Source organism: Octopus sinensis, linkage group LG8, assembly GCF_006345805.1.
Source record: "Octopus sinensis linkage group LG8, ASM634580v1, whole genome shotgun sequence".
NCBI lineage: Eukaryota > Metazoa > Mollusca > Cephalopoda > Octopoda > Octopodidae > Octopus > Octopus sinensis.
Genome location: NC_043004.1, coordinates 84,620,587 through 84,640,861, shown reverse-complemented (window position 1 = coordinate 84,640,861; position 20,275 = coordinate 84,620,587). Strand labels below are relative to the sequence as shown.

At 32.5% G+C, this 20,275-nt stretch overlaps 1 long non-coding RNA gene across 1 annotated transcript in view; it reads left to right on the top strand.

Annotated features, from left to right (window-relative positions):
• Positions 1-19,860, top strand: part of LOC118764613 — a 24,750-nt gene extending 4,890 nt beyond the window's left edge. Inside the window, exons 2-4 of the long non-coding RNA XR_005000425.1 lie at positions 2,099-2,103; positions 9,918-9,922; positions 19,740-19,860. This is a non-coding gene — a long non-coding RNA (uncharacterized LOC118764613). The remainder of the gene's footprint in view (positions 1-2,098; positions 2,104-9,917; positions 9,923-19,739) is intronic.
• Positions 19,861-20,275: the final 415 nt, after the last annotated feature.

The following is a 20,275-nucleotide window of genomic DNA, read 5'->3' as shown; positions in this document are numbered from 1 at the left end:
TGTTGTTGTTGTTTTTATTATTATTATTATTATTATCATCATCTTCATCATCATCATTCTTATTCGTATTACTTTCATTATCATCTCTCAATACTGTTTCCTTTTCTTGCCGTGTGCCTTTCTGACACAAAGGGCAGAGAACGCATTCTATACATTTGTTGGCCATTAAATTATTCGCCCAAGATTATTCATTTACAAAGTCAAATGATACAAATAGGGGAAGAGAGACAGAGAGAAAAAGGAAAGAATACAAAAGTGAACAAAGAAAATAAAGGGAAAAGGGTAAGAAAATTCACGGCCCCAATACTCTTCTCAATACGTGTAACGTTCAAGGTAATATAATTATTATTCCTTCTTATACGTAAAAATACACCGGAGTCTTTACTCGAATCGCGTAGTTATAAATGCACTGGAGTCTTTATTCATCTGAAAAGTCACAACAAGGACCTTAGACAGATAATTATTTCCTTAAGTTGTGCGCTATGCCCAGTAACACTGCTTTTTGCAAGACTTCAGTTTTGCATGGGATTTCCAGTTGCCTTAAGTCTTGAAGTTTCAATGTGATTGAACCTAACGCTCCGATCGCCACTGCTATCACTTTCAATTATCCTTTTCCATTCCATACAATCTTGCAATTTCCACTTTCAATTCAGAGTGATTGGTGATTTGTTTCAACCTCTTTACTTGTAACATTTATGTCATTTGGTATGGCTACATCAATGATCTGACAGTATGTGTCTCTCTTTTTCAATATGAGAATAATCGGCTGATGGTGTTCGATTACACGATCCGTCTGAAAATCATAGTCCCAGAGTATCGGTACTTTTCCATACTCCTGCATAACATTCCTTGGTACGTATTCATACCAACTCTGTTACTTCATATTTGTATTTACGGCATAAGAGTCCATGAAGATGCACACACTTTATCGCTTGTATTGTTTCTACTACTGCTACTACTAGTACTACTACTACTACTACTACTACTACTACTACTACTACTACTACTACTACTACTACTACTACTACTACTACTGATGCTGCTGCTGCTACTACTACTACTACTACACCTATTTTATTGTCTTTGTACAGCTTCTAACGCTGGAAGCGTACCACAGTGTCAGCTGTTCACTGCCAGTGAACTAAGGTAACGCCCCTTATTTTTCGAGCACCATCCGGAGTATTCGAGCGGTTCTAAGCAGTGCTGTTTTCTGCAGGTACTCCGCCCTTATTGCAGCCCCTGTTTGTTCCATTATTATTATCACTATTATTATTATTTTTATTATTATTATTATTATTATTATTATTATTATTATTATTATTATTATTATTATTATTATTATCATTATTATTATTATTATCATCATCATCATCATCATCATCGTCATTATTATTATTATTATTATTTTTATCATTATTATTATTATTATTATTACTATTATTATTATTATTACTATTATTATTATTATTAATGCACTTTAATAATAGTAATAATGACGGCAAGAAGAACAACAATAACGGTATCGTTGCAATTATTATTCCAGTAATCGCCATCTTTACATATTAGGAGCATGAACATAGCAAAAACTACGATAACAATATTCATTTTTATTCATCACCATAGTCATCGGCAAAATCATCATCATCACCACCAGCATCATCATCACCACCACCACCACCACCAACATAATCATCAACATCATCATCATTACCACCACCACCACCACCACCACCACCACCACCACCATCATCATCATCATCATTATCATCATCATCATTGACGTCGTCGTCGTCGTCGTAGTCGTTGTCATCATTTTCTAATGTATTAGCTTTCTTATTATTATTGTAGTTTTTATTGCTATCGTTAGCAATATTAGCATTGTAACGATTATGTTCTTTATGCAAAATGCCTTTCGTAGCAATTCTTACGCTATATAGACATATTTCATTCTTATCGGCCATCTATATTTCTAGCAATGCGCTTGGTTTATGAGAAATAGCTGGGTCTTACGCTGTGACTACCTCAAACGAATATGCGCCTATTTTCACTGACAATTATGATTGTTCTATCAGAACGTAAGAGTGAGAAAAGCGGGCAGATAATGTGCTATGTAAGGATAAAATATAAACAGAAATACTCAGTGAATATGTTTTCTGTGTAGCATATTGTGAAAGATAACAATTGTGCACCCTGCTATATAAGGTGGCATCATCTCCCGATACATATTGATGTTCTTTGCTTTTAATGTGTACGCATATTTCCATGCATTTATTGCAAATTCGAATATTTGTATTCTTCAATCACGGAGAAGCCTTTTTTTTGTGTTAGTAATGTCACAGAATTATTGGCAACCTTCATAGAACATTGTTCAGTAAATGTTGAACCTGCCGTTATTTACTGATTATAAGTATGATATTATTTGGTAAGTACAATTGTTGCCTTTCCCTTTAATATGAATAATTCCTGTGAGGTTGTTATCTTAATATATAAAATACACTCTGTGTGTGTGTCTTTCTTCAATGTACGGCCAAAACACTGGATCGATCTGTGCCAAATTTTGTATGAAGATTTATCATGAACCGTGGAAGGTTTTCCCTCAGCGGATACATATGTTTTCGGTGACGGTGATTCCGAATATGCAAAAATCTTGTTTCAAAATTTTAAATTGCCTCCTCCCGCCAGCTTCAAAATTTATAACTTATTTTGATTTTTTTTTTCAATCTACATGATAAAATACTGAGATTAAGAATATGGAAAAGCAAATTTTATATTATTTTCTATGAAGATCTCCAAAATTGATCCATACGCACCTTACCACTCCATTGCTTTGTCTAAAACTGTAAATAAACAGCTATAAATAAGAGCTAAATGTCTGCAAAATTAGTATTTGTGTGCGCTTGCGCAACAATTTTTACAAATGAATAGAGAAAATAAATAGAATTGTTTTACATATCTTTTGTAAACGTTGCTTTTGTCTTTTTCGTTTTAAAAGTAAACAATACTGATAGAAGCAAACACGGTTTTGAGTAATTCTTTGTCATATTGTCTATAACACCAGCTAATTTTATTTTATAGTAGGGCTGTTTCCCGGTTTTCTAGGCGTATAGGTTCCCCACCTGGACGGGAAGCCGGTACGTCGCAGGTGAGCTGCAAGGTGCAGGACGAAAGAGTGAGAGAAAGTTGTGGCGAAAGAGTGAGGAGAAGTTCGCTATTATATTCTGAAATTTGAACCCGCGATTCCTCGACCGCGCGTCCGCTGCTCTAACCACTAGACCATGTGCTTCCACACAAAGAAGAACATAAAGCCTTTTTTTTCGTTGGGTGGAAAATTATTCGTGAAAAAATATGCGACAATAGTTGTATCGTTTTTTTAATGAGATGAATAGTGGTTCCGTCTAAATAGTTTTATGCTAAATTAAATCGAAAACAAAGAAACCGTAAATATTAACACGGTACGTTTGAAAGAACGAAACGGATGACCAGATTTGAGAGACATTCCAAATTTTATTGGGACTATAAAAATATTGGGTAATAATTAAACTACTTAACGTACATTAATGACATCACACTCAGTAATGATTTAAGTCTTCCATAGATGTGTCTAAATATTGTGATTTTTTAATACTACACCTTTAAACACAAATCATTCTTGTGCAAAAGAAATTTATGTGAATTTAACAATTACAATGAAATATTTCTTCAAATATTATTCTTCAAGAGATAAGAAATAATGATGGAAACTGGGTAATGCAAATACACACACATACACAATACAGTGCCACAAAGACGTACGCACATACTCCCACAAACACAGAGACACACACACATAGAATATGTGGGTGTTTGTGTATACACACATATGTGCTTGAATATATATATATACACACATATATGCGTGTGTGTGCGAATGTATATATATGTAAGAGAAGATTTGTATAGCAATAAAATATTTTGCTTTGAGATATTTGTTTTGAGATGGGAAGAAATAAATGAAATGTTTGTTAAAATTAATGAGAAACAACATTACCTGAAAGCAAATTGAAAATAGAAATACTAACAATAAGTGACAATTATAATTAAAGGATGAAACAGTCAGTTTCTTTTCACAGTATGTTTTTCTATTTATTTTGATGAAATTAAAATTACAACAGCAGCTGTATTTATCAACACGAGTCATTGTTGATTTGAAATATATGAATCAGAGGTTTGTGGTCAAAATGCCCAGGCAAACAATTTTTCACCGAAGTTCGTGGTTTTAAAATATATGTCTGATACAACAGGATTTAGTTTCAATGTTGATTTCGGTGCTATAGCTGAATCATGTTAAAGGATTTAATTTTTATCATCGACAAGTTACGACATGAAGAAATGATTTTAATTGTATCAAATATGTAGCTGATATATTTAACACTCCTTCTGTTGCATTCTATATGTAGTTTCTGTTAAAGTTAGTTGCTGTCTGTTACCTAAATATGTATCTATATGTCCACTGTGACTCATCTTCCTATATTCCTGTATATTGGTTTCACATTTTGGCAAACGGCGAGCAATTTCATTAGGCAAGTAGACTACATCGACAGCAGTATTCCCAGTTTTTTTTTAGCAATCCCGAAGTGTGAAAGGAAAAGTCAACGCCAGGGGCATTTAAACTCAGAACATAAGTCAGAAGATAGGCCGCTAAGCAATTTCCCGGCTCGGCAACAATTCTTTCTGGTGAATATGGAGATGCAGCAATTTTTGTCTGGTTCCCAAAGAAACGTTCGGTCTTGCATTATCATTTTGGAAAACAACACCCTTCCTGTTGGCCAATTCTGGACATTTCTCTTGAATTGCTGCTTTTAACTCATCCAGTTGTGTGCAGTATTTCTCAGAATTAATTGTCTGGTTACTTGGGAGAAGCTCATAGTACAGAATTCCTTTCCAATCCCACCAGACATAAAGCAACACTTTGTTGGGTGAAACACGCTTTTGGGGTGGCTTAGGGTGGCTCATGTCGCTTACTCCAGGATAGTTTTCTCTGAAACTTTCAGTAGATAATCCATTTCTCATCACCTGTCACAATTTGCTTAAAAAAGGCGCGTTTTCATTCCGTTTATAAAGCGAATCACAGATGGAAATGCGATCCAAATGGTTCTGCTCACTCAACTCATCTGGTACCCAAACATCGTACCGATTGGTGTACCCAAGGTTTACCAGGTGCACACGCATGACAGATTTTGATAGGTTGAGGCTTTCTGCCAATTCTCAAGTTGTGCAATGTGGGTTGTTCTCAATTAATGACTTGATTTGTTCATCATCTGTCTGTATGATCGCTCTTTATCAATAAGGCTACAATTTCCAGCTCGGAACCTTGCGAACGACCTCCGTACAGTTCTTTCGGATAAAGAAACACCACCATAACCTGCGCATATTTCTTTGGTTGTTTGTGAGGCAGTTTTCCCTTTACAGAAAAAGAAAAGCATCAAGTGCTGAAAATTAACTTTCTTATCTTCCATTTTAAAGGGTTACAAATTTAACACAGGTTATTGGAACAGAAATCTTATTCTGCGAAAAGATTGCTTAAACTGTAGTCAAATCCTATCTTTTGGTCTCAACCATGTTCTAAAAAGGTCGAAAGGTAAGCTACTATAAATCGGCACGAACTTTCCGGACAAGCCAATAGTTTAGGTTTAGTATTTATGATGCCGTTTTTCTGGGGGATTATCAAATCCCCCAGAATAACATGTCATCATGAACGCTCTTGGCGGCTAAAGCTACTTTCTGTATGCACTTGATAACAACGTGATGCTAAATTTTGTGCATTTTTGAAGAAAACGCTACAGAAATTTTCGATAGAGATGCTAACGGTTCTGGAAACACGCAGCAGGCTTCCTTATGAAATTTCTACTGCTCACAGTATTTGAAACGATAATATGACCGTATTCGGGAACTACTGTATCAAGATTTTCAATGATGCGTTCCCTAATTTTACTATTTAATATCAGTAAGTGATACTTGTATGACATCTAGCAATTACTCAGTGTAATATAATGCTTTCATGATGATATTTCCCATATATGCATTCGGTTTACATTGTGTCATTACATCAACGGATAATGAAATAAAAGCTGTGTCAATTTAATGAAAGCCACTGCATGATTTCTTTTGACATCCTATATGTAAATTCCATTTAAATTCTTCGTGAGTGAACAATATATCTCTCGGAGCTTCAGTTTAATAATCATTGGTTTACAGTGTGAATCTATTTGCTAAAGTTCTAATACAAATATCCAATGATATATTTCCGCATTAATCTACATGCAAATCAATAAGATCTGACACAGCGTTGGATGTTTCCAAATAAATAGTTTCGAATTAGAGATGTTCAGGAAATGAACGCGTATGAAGCTAGCTCTGGCGTATGATTCGGAATGGTCTGTCATATTTAATATTGATATGTATTAAATCTCCCATGTTCTTACCATGGTAAACAGTAATATATATATACTGCATTATCCATCAATACACTAATAATGATTCAAAATTATCATTTTACATGAAGCATCTATAAGATGAGCGTTGGATGTTCTGAGTAAGCAAAAATCGTAATCAAATTTACAATAACATACGACACCTAACATTTCTCTCTAGTACTAGTATATACTAGTATATAACGTCGTCAGGTGTATTTTTGTATATTTCCTAGGCGGATTTTTTATATTAAAGTCATGAGAGACGAATATCTCTGCAACTCCAAAATTGTTTTCTGTTAGAATATAATCTAATTGCAAATATGTTTGTAGATCCATCGAAACAGTGAGATTCTGTGTGGGTGCATTGCTTTATGCATATGCTCGATCTGACTTCATGAATATATATATATATATATATATTATATATATATATATATATATATATATATATATTATATTTAAAAGAAACAAATGAGAGAAACAGGAAGGAACCCAAATAAAACTTGAACATGGACAATAAAAGGAAGATCGCTACTTACAACAATAAATACAGTATCAACAATAACAAAAGCGAAAAACAAAGGCGATGATAATTTTCTAATTCCCCACATTAAATAGTGCAACGAAATTTTTACTTGCCTTGCTTCGGATTGTGTTCTATGTAACACCAAACTTTAGTCGCGTCCCCTCAGAAATCCCAAATTTATCCATCCATTATGAACCTTTTAACAATACATTTAATTTATTTTATCATTTGCTCTTTCACAAATACCTTCAATAAATCTATACTTTGCATAGAGGTTTTATTTACATTATATTTCACATTTACTGCAAGGATATATATTTTGTAGGATCACACATATTTGACAGTGTACATACTTTGATTTTAAGCACAGAAAAATGAATTGACGTTTGAATGTTACAGAAATCTTCAATCTTAAATAAGAAAACAAACATTACAATCCATGTATATCTGTGCATTCCAACCCCAGAGTAACGAACAAAAACCATTTGTTCTCTTGGCGAAAAGGAAAGCAGTCTACTTCGCAAGTAGTGAATTATATTACGATCGACTTTCTGTCAATGTCACACAATATATTCTACGAAATAAAACACGATCCTTTCTCGCATTGAAAGTGACACTATTGATAGGCTTTTCAAAATTTTCCGTAAGCTAAAAACCAACCTGTATAAGATGCAATGCATTATAAATTGTACCGTATTCAGCATGGTGTTCCCTTGCAAGTTAAATGGCTTTCTTTATTTTCTGAAGTCGATATACATATATTAAACATACACACACACACAGAGACACACACACACGCACGCACACAAACACAGATAAACACACGTGTATATAGCTATATATGTATGCGCGTATCTATATGTACCTTTACATATAAACATATATTTATGCGTGTGTGCGTGTGTGTGTGTGAATGTGCGTAAATAAGGAGAGCTCATAAGTACATACAAAGAAGCGTCTCATACATACCTACGTATAATTGTACTTCGTAAATACATCTGCAAACGGAACCACTCCACCACGTTTATTGAAAATATAATGAACAAAAAGAAGATGGAAGAATGATATATTTTCACGTATACTGTTTTCGTTTTACGTTCAAGTGAAGGAGAGTAAAATGTCTTAACGTTTAAAATGTTTGTACTCTACTGTATCAAAATTAAATGATGTTACGGTTGGAAGAATTGATCATCAACGAAAGAAAATAGGCGAGGTTGTAGAAAACAGATTGGAATGCCCTTTTGGAGGTGGAATTTAAGGAAATAATAATAGTCGATGACTCTATGTGCAAGTGTTGAAAAGTATTCATATCTTAAGATGAGTGCAAGAGATATTGCTGTTCGTACGTCTGAGCCTGTTGTGTTTTGCCATGTGTGTATGTGTCTATGTATGTGTGCTTGTGCCTATGTGTGTGTGTGTATGCGCGCGTGTGTGCATGATTGTATGCGTCTGTGTGTGTGCGCACGTTGCTAGAGGTTTTCAAATGAAGATGGGCGTTTGAAATTGTATTGTGTGTGTGTGTGTGTGTGTGTGTGTGTGTGTGTGTGTGTGTGTGTGTGTGTCATTGTTTGTGTTTCTCTGTGCACGTCAGTAAAGGTTCGCAAGCGAAGCTGAATATTGACTTGAGAAAATGGGATATGAGGTTTTGTTGGACGTTTGAATTTGTATTCTGCGTGTGAGTGTGCGTGTAAGTATGTGTGTGCGTGTCTTTGTGTATGTGTCAGGATACCGAGATGGCAATGAAGAGGTGGAATCTGGTGTGAATGAGCAGGGAAACGGAATTCGAAAACTAATGTGCCGTGTGTGATAGTGATGTATGCAACACTATAGAGATTGTAGGGAGAAGAGAAATGAGAGAAGGCAACAGAAAAAAATTGGATAGGAATAACTTCTTTAAAAATTGACGCAGAAATACACAATTATATATATATATATATATATATATATATATATATATATATATATATATATATATATATATATATATATATATATATATATATATATATGTATATATATATATATATATATATACATATATACGCATATATAGATGTAAGTATGCGTGCATATGTATTATACATTTCTTTTTATATGCATACATATATACATACATACATATATATATATATATATATATATATATATATATATATATATATGTATATATATATATATGTATGTATGTATGTATGTATGTATTATATATATATATGTATATATATATATATATATATATATATATATATATATATATATATATATATGTATGAATGAATGTATGTTTGTGTGTATGTGTGTATGTGTGTATTTAGTACGCATACACTTTTAGAATCAGTGTAAATAGTCATAAGCGCATTTATAAACTCGAGGTGATGGGAGCACTTGCGACATTATAGGACGTAACTGGGGAAGGCTGAGTCTGCATGCATAATAATTATGTTCTGCTACTGCATCCTCTTTTAGAAATAGCTTATTCTTTCTATGTTTTGAATTTAATAGGAATGAAACATCGATATGTCAAATCCAACATTTTACGTTCGCAGAGAGCTACAATATACGGAGTAGAAACATTGTTTTCTCTGCACAGTAATATGATAGTGAATGCAATGATCGTTGTGGAAAATAGGAATTATAAACTCTTATGAAATTAATGTTCAATTTGTTATGATGTACTAAACTCTACATATATATCTTTAGTCAATATTTAATGACAAGAAGGCGGAGAACTGGTGGAATTGTTACCACACCTGAGGCAATGCTTAGCGGCATTCCGTCTGCCTTAACTTTGTGAGATCCACTGTGCTTCTCATCCTTTCGGGGTTGACAAATTAAGAACCAGGTGAGCACTGGGGTCTATGTAATGGCCTTATCCCTTCCCTCGAAACTGCTGGCATTGTGCTAAAATTTGAAACCAATGTTTAATGACAAGTTGAAAGAAAAAGTTAAGTTAAAAATAATTTTCCCGAAAAAGGGTGTGAAGAAAAGGAGGTGAAAATAAATTCGCTGTATGGAATATGAATAGGATCCATTAAAACTGCCGTTAAAAAGATTATTATAGTAACATTTAAACAATTGGTGCTTAGAAACTGGTTTAGGGTGAATAAAAATGTTAAATAGAACTCAGAGGAAAAGCACGGTATTTTCGAGCTATGATTATTCCTTTTCACAAAATATAACTAAGGACTATATATAATATATTTCGAACTTAAACCTTTTTGGTAAAGGTTCATAAGAAATAAGCAACGCCTTAAAGCTGTGCTAAGTATGTACAATTGTCTGTGGAACTCCTGACAGAATGAAACGTGTTTTGCGCTCACGCACGTCCCTGTGTGTATACTCCGAGATAGGGAGAAGAAGAGAGACACAGATCGATTGGGCGATGGAAAGACATATTTATGCTAATATGACCCACATTTTAGAGTGTGTTATTCAATTGAACTATAAGTGTATATTTGTGTTTCTGAATATTTGTCTTTGTGTGTATGTGCTTACATGTGTGAGAGCGTGTATGCGCGTGTGTCATACTTTCTGATAGTATACTTACGTATCACTAATTCCCATTCGAGCATATTAATTCATACAACTTTTTTTCCATTTCTGCTTTTATTTTATATAAAATAAGTGTCATTTTCAAAATGCAAAGACAGAGATTACAGATTTCTGATATATATATATATATATATATATATATATATATATATATATATATATATATATTATTATATATATATATATAATATATATATATATATATATATATATATATATATATATATATATATATATATATATACATATACATATATATATATATATACATATACATATATATATATAATCCGCCTAAGAGCTGACTAATCTTTCCGAGTGAATGAGAAATCCTGCCAAGACCCCTAAGTGGATTTGTGAAAGCACTTTTTATATATTTCTTTATTGTTTACGTTTGGTTTTAACAATTTAAAGATCGACTGATATCATTCTTACTAGAATCTTATCCCGGTGTTTACTTCTTTCTGTTTACCTAAGTCGTCCTGTTCTTTACAGAACACAGACTTTTGAAACTGTGATTTGTCGCAACTGATTTAATACTTTTGATGGAAATTTAATCTTATTTTATTCATAGGTATTAATAATTGAATTACGTTCTTTGTTTCATTCCTGCCTGGCTGCCACTGTTTTCCTTGCAGTTCGAATCATTTATTGTAATCGTGTGCAAACAATAGTCCATATTACATGTTACTGTTTATGTCGTTCATGTTGAATCACATGTACTAGATTCATATAATTTGTTTTATTTTTCTACATAATACCGACGGATATAAGAGTTGAATATGATAAAGGTGAGTATTTGAAGGAGAAAGATAACAGCACTAGGAAGATAAATGTGTTGAACCATCTGAGGGCGAGCATCACACTGACAGAATTTATGAGGAAGTTTATGCATTGCTGCCAATTCAAAGAAATATATAAAAACTAAGAAATGAATTTCGCTACATTTTTATTATAATTTATGTTTATGCTTCTCGTTAATGCCCTGTATATATTTTTGATTTAAATGTACATTTATCATAACTAATAACCGAAATGATATTAAATTAAATAATTAAGTCTGTATTTATGGCCATCTCAGCTACGAATTATATGGAGCTGTCAACGGAAGTGTTAATTAATATTAGTTTTTCATCCAGTTATATTTTCTATATCCTAAATAAGGAAATCAAAATACAAAATGAAATAGTTCCATCATTTCGGTGAATGACTGTAAATACGAATCATAATAGCTAATTGGCAATGAGATTAATATATGTTTTCAATGACAGCAAGCTACTAATCACGTCTTGCTATTAAGCTCTATGTTTTTGTTTGGCATTCTAAAACCATGGCAGCTGTGCAAGTACAGAATCACGTGACTATGAAGATAATTATGTTAACGTAAGTAGCCCAAATGATCAACACTTGATTCAGAATCATTGCAAACGACACCTGTTGACACATACTTTCTTGTGCTATAGGAAAATGTGAAAAGTGTACATTATTTGTTCTGTTTGGCTGGATTATTTTGTAAAGTTCAAGTGTAACATTCTCCCTGGGCTTGCTTCCTGTGATACGTTTCGCTGTCTAGAACTGCTATACTATATTGAAATAGTAACACTATAAACTTATATATGTTTTCCCTCTTTTAAGAAATTAATTAAAATCGGTTGTTTTAGTTGCCGACTGGATTTTCGTCATTAATATTTTTTGTGTGAAGAAATTGTGCGCGCCCATAGAAATTACAATCCCCAGAGACTGGAGGAATGAATAGCACGGCGACATAATCAACATCGATATCGAGATGGGTTCATTGGAAAGTATAAGGCATCGGAAAATAGACAAGAGAGAAGGCAAAATGCGTCACTCGACAATATCTAAGTAGATCTATGTTAATAGCAACAAGATTCATGGAAGAGAATCACCTGTAGTAGCAAAACGGATGTAGAGAAAAGGAAAAGGGACAGTTCATAATGTGTTCGTGAAACTCCTCTATACATACAGCATGTATTATAGCTGAATTAGATCCCCAAAACCCTCACCGTTTTGCAAATCTTGTCCTGTAATATCTATTTCTATAGTTTATCGAAAATAATTTGATTACTTATTTCCTTATCAGAGTTCACATTAATGTATTATGGGCTTAGAAATGCAATTTCCTACAGGTATCTTAACTTGAGATTAAGTTTCATTTCTATATATTACATAGCTACATTTCAGCAATAATATAAATTCATCCGGGATTAGCCCTATTACCAATCCTGTAAATAAGAAAGTCCATATATTGATCGTTTCAGTCTCTTTGTAAATTAAATTTTCGACGGTAATGAACTACAAATTTAATTGCTCATTTATGTTAGCCAATATAATATTTGTGAGCTGTTATGTTAATATGGATTTTTCTTTAATCAGCCTCTGACAAATTCTAATGTCTCGTTTGTTGGAGATAGTGTAAATTGACTGAGCATATTAAAGACGATCCATTTACATGAAAGGGATGCGTAATCTAAGGTTGTCTTCCGGAATGTATGGCATTTTCAATTAGGATTAAAAACTTCTCTCGAATACGAAAGTAATTATGTTAATCAGGACACCCGTTCTGACACGTTAATTGTTGTCTATTTTTGGAATGACACACTTTCAAGAGAATCAACTATGTTATCGTTTGAGTGTCTCTATCCACAATACGCTACCATTCTTTTGTGGCTCCGACATATTGACGCAATCTCGAGATTTACTTAACTTCTCTTACTCACGCTCATGAACCAGATAAACATTTTAGTATATCACTGCATTTTACCTACCTTCTCTATGTTCAGATCAGCTTTCTACTCACTCGTTGAAGTATTATGATGAAAAAAAAAAAGAAAAATTATTGTGATGAGCTATAGCAGTTTTGCGCGAGCTATTTCTCAGCTTTCGGTAACTGGCTATAGTAAACTCTATAACTGATTTTACTGATATTTTTCCTTTCTTATAAAATTATATTTGTATTTTCTAATGAAACAATAGATTCCGTTCGTTCTCGAGAATTTTGAAGTGCATAGGAAAAATCTGGTAACTTCATATATACAGTTAGAATTGACGGGTTATTGCAACTACTTTTCCTGATTGTCGCAATTCTCTTACTGTTTAAATGTGATTTTATTAGGTATGTTAATCAATGTGTCCTTTGTAATATATGCAGACGACCATCTCTTAGAATACATTGATATCGGTCTGCTGGTATTGCAATTAATTTGGCCGTAAAATTTGTATGCCGCAAAAGCAATATATCTAAAAAAAAGCATTTAATGTTTCCGTCAGTTTACTCCAGAATATTTCTCCTAGAATGCTACCACATTTTGCAAGCTTCGGTTCCATACATAAGTTTCATTAAATGTCTATATATATGAAATGAATTGTTGCTGGTACGATTAAAATTTTCAGGATTAATATCAAATTATAAAAAAAAACCCCTTCGATTTACAAATTTCTAATGGGATGCGGCTGAAATATACCGCAATATAGTGAATCCTTTAGAATTTTTATGGTTCGGTTTTTACGACATTATTTCACTGCAGATTATAACAAACAAACAAAAAAATGTAATAATGATGTCAAATTCAAAACGAGGAACGGAATATTATATCACAGGCATATGCAATGCTTTAATTTTCCCTCAGTAATAAATATTCTGACATCGAGGTAGAGAAATCATTGTAGCATTTATTCCCACTTCAATATTTTAGTGATAAACCAGTTTTACCAGGACATTAAATATAATTTAAAATACAATATCTATAATTCAGATAGATGAACATCAAATTTAAATACTAATTTTGCATATCTGTATGTATTTATTGATCGAAATCTATTGTAAGTTAAAGCTCTTTTCTGAAAGTAAATGCCATCGTTCAGTATATAGATGCATTGCAGAATAATTCTTGAAAAATGTCCCTGAATATGAAATTCGTACATCAAACACACCTTTTCTTTTGAATCAGGATATCAGTATCTGCCTTTGTCAACAGTAACGCTTTATAGCTTCCTCAATTTTAAACATGGTGTTTAATATATAAAGCTGCACTTTCCTATTGCCTACTATTTCAATATTCCTATTATTAAGCATATCAGAGAGAGAGAGAGAGAGAGAGAGAGAGAGAGAAAGAGAAAGGGAGATGATAAATTAAACTAATCCGTAGTTTAAACATCAAATACTAGCAGTAAGTATTTAGTTACGATCAGGCATATTAAAATAAAAAATAAAGATAAAACACCACCAAACTGGGATATGACATTTAATCTAATACATATATAATATGAATAGGATCTAAGTTTCCCATCAACTATCTTCATATATTTTCGCATTTATTGAGCATCGAATGCATATTTCAACCTATCTGCATGGCTGGCTTTTCATTATAAGAAAATGTGGTAATTATTATTGCACACATTCAGTATTTCCTATTATTATTGCACGCATTCAGTATTTCCTATGTGGATATAAATTAATTCTAGTGAACCATTTTTTCAATTAACTTAACAATAATTATGTTAATGTATTTTTTTTTTTAATATAGATTGATATATTTTGCAAACATTGCTCGGATATTTTCCACGAAATAAAATCATTTCATGCCTGTATAGAGAATAATGTGGATGCGGAGCCCACCTTAAACGGACGTGACTAGCAAGGGACAACCTTTCCTCGTAATGTTAAATAATAATTCTTTTTCTAAAACATTGTTACTTACTACCTACTCGCAAAATCTGCTACGGCTAGGTGGAACCAACTAGGAAAATATATTTTACAGTATATTTTCCATATGCAAACATACATACATACATACAAATATTTGTGTGTCTGTTTTTCCCCCGCCATCGCTGGCGTGTTTAAGTTCCCGTAACTTAGTGGTACGGAAAACGTGAGCGACAAAATAAGTACTAGTTTTACAAAAAATAAGTCATGGGGTCGTTTTGTTCGATTAAAAGCGGTGCTCCAGTATAGATGCAATCACAAGGCTTAAATATTTAAAAGAAAAAAAAAGAATACATATATGTGTGTGTGCTTGTGTGCGTGTGTATATATATATATATATATATATACTTATATGCATATATCTGATTTTTTATGACTATATCAACTAGAATGTCTGTCTACTCCCTCAGCCCTACACCTAACGGTTACAGTCCTCTGTTCTCTCAGCCTTAGATATACAAGGGATTTGATAAACTAGTCTATAATTTAAAACTGACCCCATAAAGACAAAAAATCAGTGACAGGCAGAGACTTCTTGATAATTTTAATAGCTTCTATGGTGAAGTAGAGAAAACATTTTCTTTGTCTATCTCCTTAACTTCTTGAAGTATTTAGGTATACTTATACTAATATGACCATCTGTTATAATTTAATTAAATGCTATATCGTTATGCTGCTGCAGGTTGCTCTACATATTAAATTGATGTACTGATTGCATTGTTCAATTAATGGAGTGACATGAAACGATTGTACTGCATTAAACTCTGGATATCCGTGTGTGCTTATTGTGATATATATATAGATATATATGATATATATATATAATATATATATATATATATATATATAATATATATATATATATATATATAGTATTATATATATATAATATTGCTAACGTTATGAATGAATATATATTAACATGTTTCCAGAAATATGATTTTTATTTATATTGGCGCTCCAGTTTACGGACATGAGTGTCAACCGTCATTTGCATCAGCCCCATTTTTCCATATTTTATTACCATAATCATTTTACGAATATTTTCTGTCATCTCGATTCCAGTCACGTCGAGTTTGACATTACCTTTATAACTTTCGTTCTGGATAAAATGAAGTGGAATTAATACACACGCTTAAATGTTTAACTAGCTGATTCCTTTAAAATGACAGGCATAACTTATACATAAGAAAGGAATATACATATTCTTTTTCATACTAGAGTTATTGGGAGGAGAAATCTTTAAACTCTCAGACGTTCTCGAAATTTGATTAGCATACTTGACGTCCTGAGTTCAAGTCCACGAAAGTACAGGTTTTTATCTCATCCTCCTAAATATCGATATATTGCTGAATATGATAGTTACCAGCTTTTATAAAGAATTGATTTGTTCGAGGGCAATTGCTACATTCATTTTTAAGTTAATTATTAAAGCAAAGAAGGTTGATAGTATTGAGTACATTTTTTTTTCGTTGCATAATATTAACTCTAGAATTGTGGAATTGAAAATATTTTATATTCATAGTTTTAAAGAAAATATCGACAAATATAACTACTACATTAATTTCTCTCTACTGGGAGAAATATCATTAAAATTTTGAACACGACAAAGATAAAAATTAATATATTATAAACTATCAGTATAGAAAAAGAAAGTAAGAATTACATTTCATAAGTAGCAAAAAGCGAAACACTTCATCGAAAATAAAAGGTAATTATAATAAATGTAAATTAAAAAAAAAATTCAAGTATTGAGTAACAACCATAAATGAAAATGTTTTCTGAAATGTGAAATTTTACGCGCACTATGCAAATATATGTGAGTATGCATATATACACTCTGACACACGTACAAACTCTCACCTGTGCGAAAACTCACAAACATTCACACACAGACATATTTGCTATAGTGTTAGTTTCGCATACATTAGTTGTTTTTGTGAATAACACGTTAAACGAAATTATGTGTTCTGTTATATAAATATTTCTTCCTATATTTCTTCCTATGAAAATTTTATGAGTACGAAGAAAAAATGGAAGCAAAACGATATAACAGGACATATTTCTCTGTTTTGTTTACATGTTCTTTCATATTTGCAATATAAGCATCTGTTTTCATTCGTGTTCTTTTAAAATATTATTTCATATGAGTAAAATTTTTTCTTGGTGATAAAATTCAAAGTACTATAATATCAATAATCATTATACGATGTACGTTGAAAAGAAGGAAGAAAAGATTCTACTAAAATTGACAAATCTACAGAGCTGTGGTATTGAGACTATCGTACTAAGGCGTCGAGGTGGAAGAATCGTTTTAGCATGCTGGGGGCAAAGTGCTTAACGAATTTCGTCGCCTGTGATGACCCTAAAATTCAAAGTACTATAATATCAATAATCATTATACGATGTACGTTGAAAAGAAGGAAGGAAAAGATTCTACTAAAATTGACAAATCTACAGAGCTGTGGTATTGAGACTATCGTTACTAAAGGCGTCGAGGTGGAAGAATCGTTAGCATGCTGGGCAAAGTGCTTAACAGCATTTCGTCCGCCTGTATGACCCGAGTTCAAATTCCTCCGTTGTTACATTTTTGGGTCTATAAAATATGTACCAGTAAAGCAATAGCATCTATGTAGTTTACATCGGAAATTGTACGCAGTGTGACATAAACAAAGGCGAAAGAATTGAACCAGAACAAGAAAAACGTGCACAGACGGTCTCAGAATCACACATACGTACGTGTATATGTATACACGCAAGTTCTTACAGACACACACACGCTCCCACACAACATACATGTAACTGCATGTATATATATAAAGTTTGTGTGTTTATTAAGACCGGGCGTTCTGTTGTGTTGTTGCGCAATGCAATTCATTTAAAGATGATCTTCGACCATTTGGTCATGGGAGAAGTAACTCATTGTGCCTCTGGAAAGGTAATGTCAGATTGATGGAGGGTGTGAGCTTCTGTCAGCACAAACCTTTGATCACTATAAACAAATATCTGTGGTTGTCCAACAAGAGATTGCAGGACACTCATACGTCCTCTAACGAAGGGAGATTCTATGATGTCTGTCTGTCTCTGTCCCTCTGTCTGTCTCTTTATATGTGACCTCGAACCCACAAGAGTAAACAAGAGAGACAGAAACAAGCAGAAACAAAGAAAATGCCACTTGTATTTGAACACTATGCAAATATTCTTTTAAAAAACGTTTCTTTTAATGTTTCAACTGATACTTATTTTATCGACTCCGAAATGATGAAAGGCAAAGTGGACCTAGGCGCAAACTGAACTCTAATTTCCACACGAAATCAAATAAAGCACATTAAGAAAACAGATGGTTTAGGGACAGCCCGTAAAAGATCACAAAAAATGAGAAAGCAACCATAGTCTGGGATATGCAAATATGCACAAATAGAGAAATTAAGGTAATCTCTGTCAACTTGGTGATCTCTGAAAAATATATCTGGCGCCTTAGGTCAGATATAGTTGTCAGAGATCACCAAGAAAAACATACTGTCTAATCGATGTATCAATACCAACAGACGACGACGTTTCTCGAAAATAAACGGAGAAACTTTCAAAATACAAATGTGTGTAAATAGTGATACCTCGAAAGGGGAGCCTGAAAAGAGGAAACATTTCCTATTATAGTAGGTGCATTATGTATGATAAGAAATTTCAGACGAAACACATGGACTTTCAAGTATGTATAGCATACAGAAAATAGCACTACAAGGCATTGCGTACATACTACGAAAAACAATTTCAATACAGGGAAAATAAGAGCGTCACAACAAATCACAGCACATAAGCAAGGCACACACAGCTGCGCTCAGTAGTGTTGCGAAAACGCATGATAAAAAAAAATCTACTGAATAATAATAATAGTAATACTAATAATAATAATGATAATAATAATAATAATAATAATAATAATAATAATAATAATAATAATACTTATTATTATTATAATTATTATTATTATCATTATTAGGACGATGATGATAATATACTACTACTACTACTGCAACTGCTACTACTACTACTGTTACTACTACTACTACTACTACTACTACTACTACTACTACTACTACTACTACTACTATTACTACTACTACTAGCACAAGACCAAAGCCTCTCTACCAGAAATTACCAAAACCATATAATGAAAGAAACATAAATAACTACAGTACATGTAGAGATGGACAAGAAACAATATACCTTATTCTCTCTGCCTCCCAACTCCTGGGTAAGAAGGAATATGTTACAGACACGACAGATTGCTCTACATATTAAATTGATGTACTGATTGCATTGTTCAATTTAATGGAGTTGTATGAAACGATCGTACTGCATTAACTCTGGATAATCTATGCCAACATTATGGAATAACAACAGAAAAATATAGTATAGTCACGCGCCAGAAAGGTCACAGAGAAGGAGAAAACAGCCATACTATGGGATATGCTAATACAGACAGCATATTCAGACACAACAAATACACCAGGACTTACAAATATATATAACATGGAGAAAATTGCACTACTGGGCACTATACACACCCGACGCAAAACACTTTAAATACAGTAACCATACGAGCATACAGGAAACGATAGCACATACACAAAATACACAGACCTGCTCTCGGTAGTGCAGTGACAGCACGTGATAAAAATATTACTACTGAATAATAATAATAATAATTAATAATAATAATAATAATAATAATAATAATATAATAATAATAATAATAATACTAATAATAATACTAATATTAATAATAATAATAATAATAATGATAATAAAAATTGTTGTTGACGTTGTTATTATTATTATTATTATTATTATTATTATTATCATTATTATTATCATTATTATTTTTAATCATTTTCTTTGTCAGGGTTTCATTGTGCTCGTTGTAAAGGATGTTACTATTATCTTATACTTCGATCTGGTTTTCATAATAACAATCTAATAATTACGAAGTATTTCTCCTAACCTTCTGGTTATCTTGTT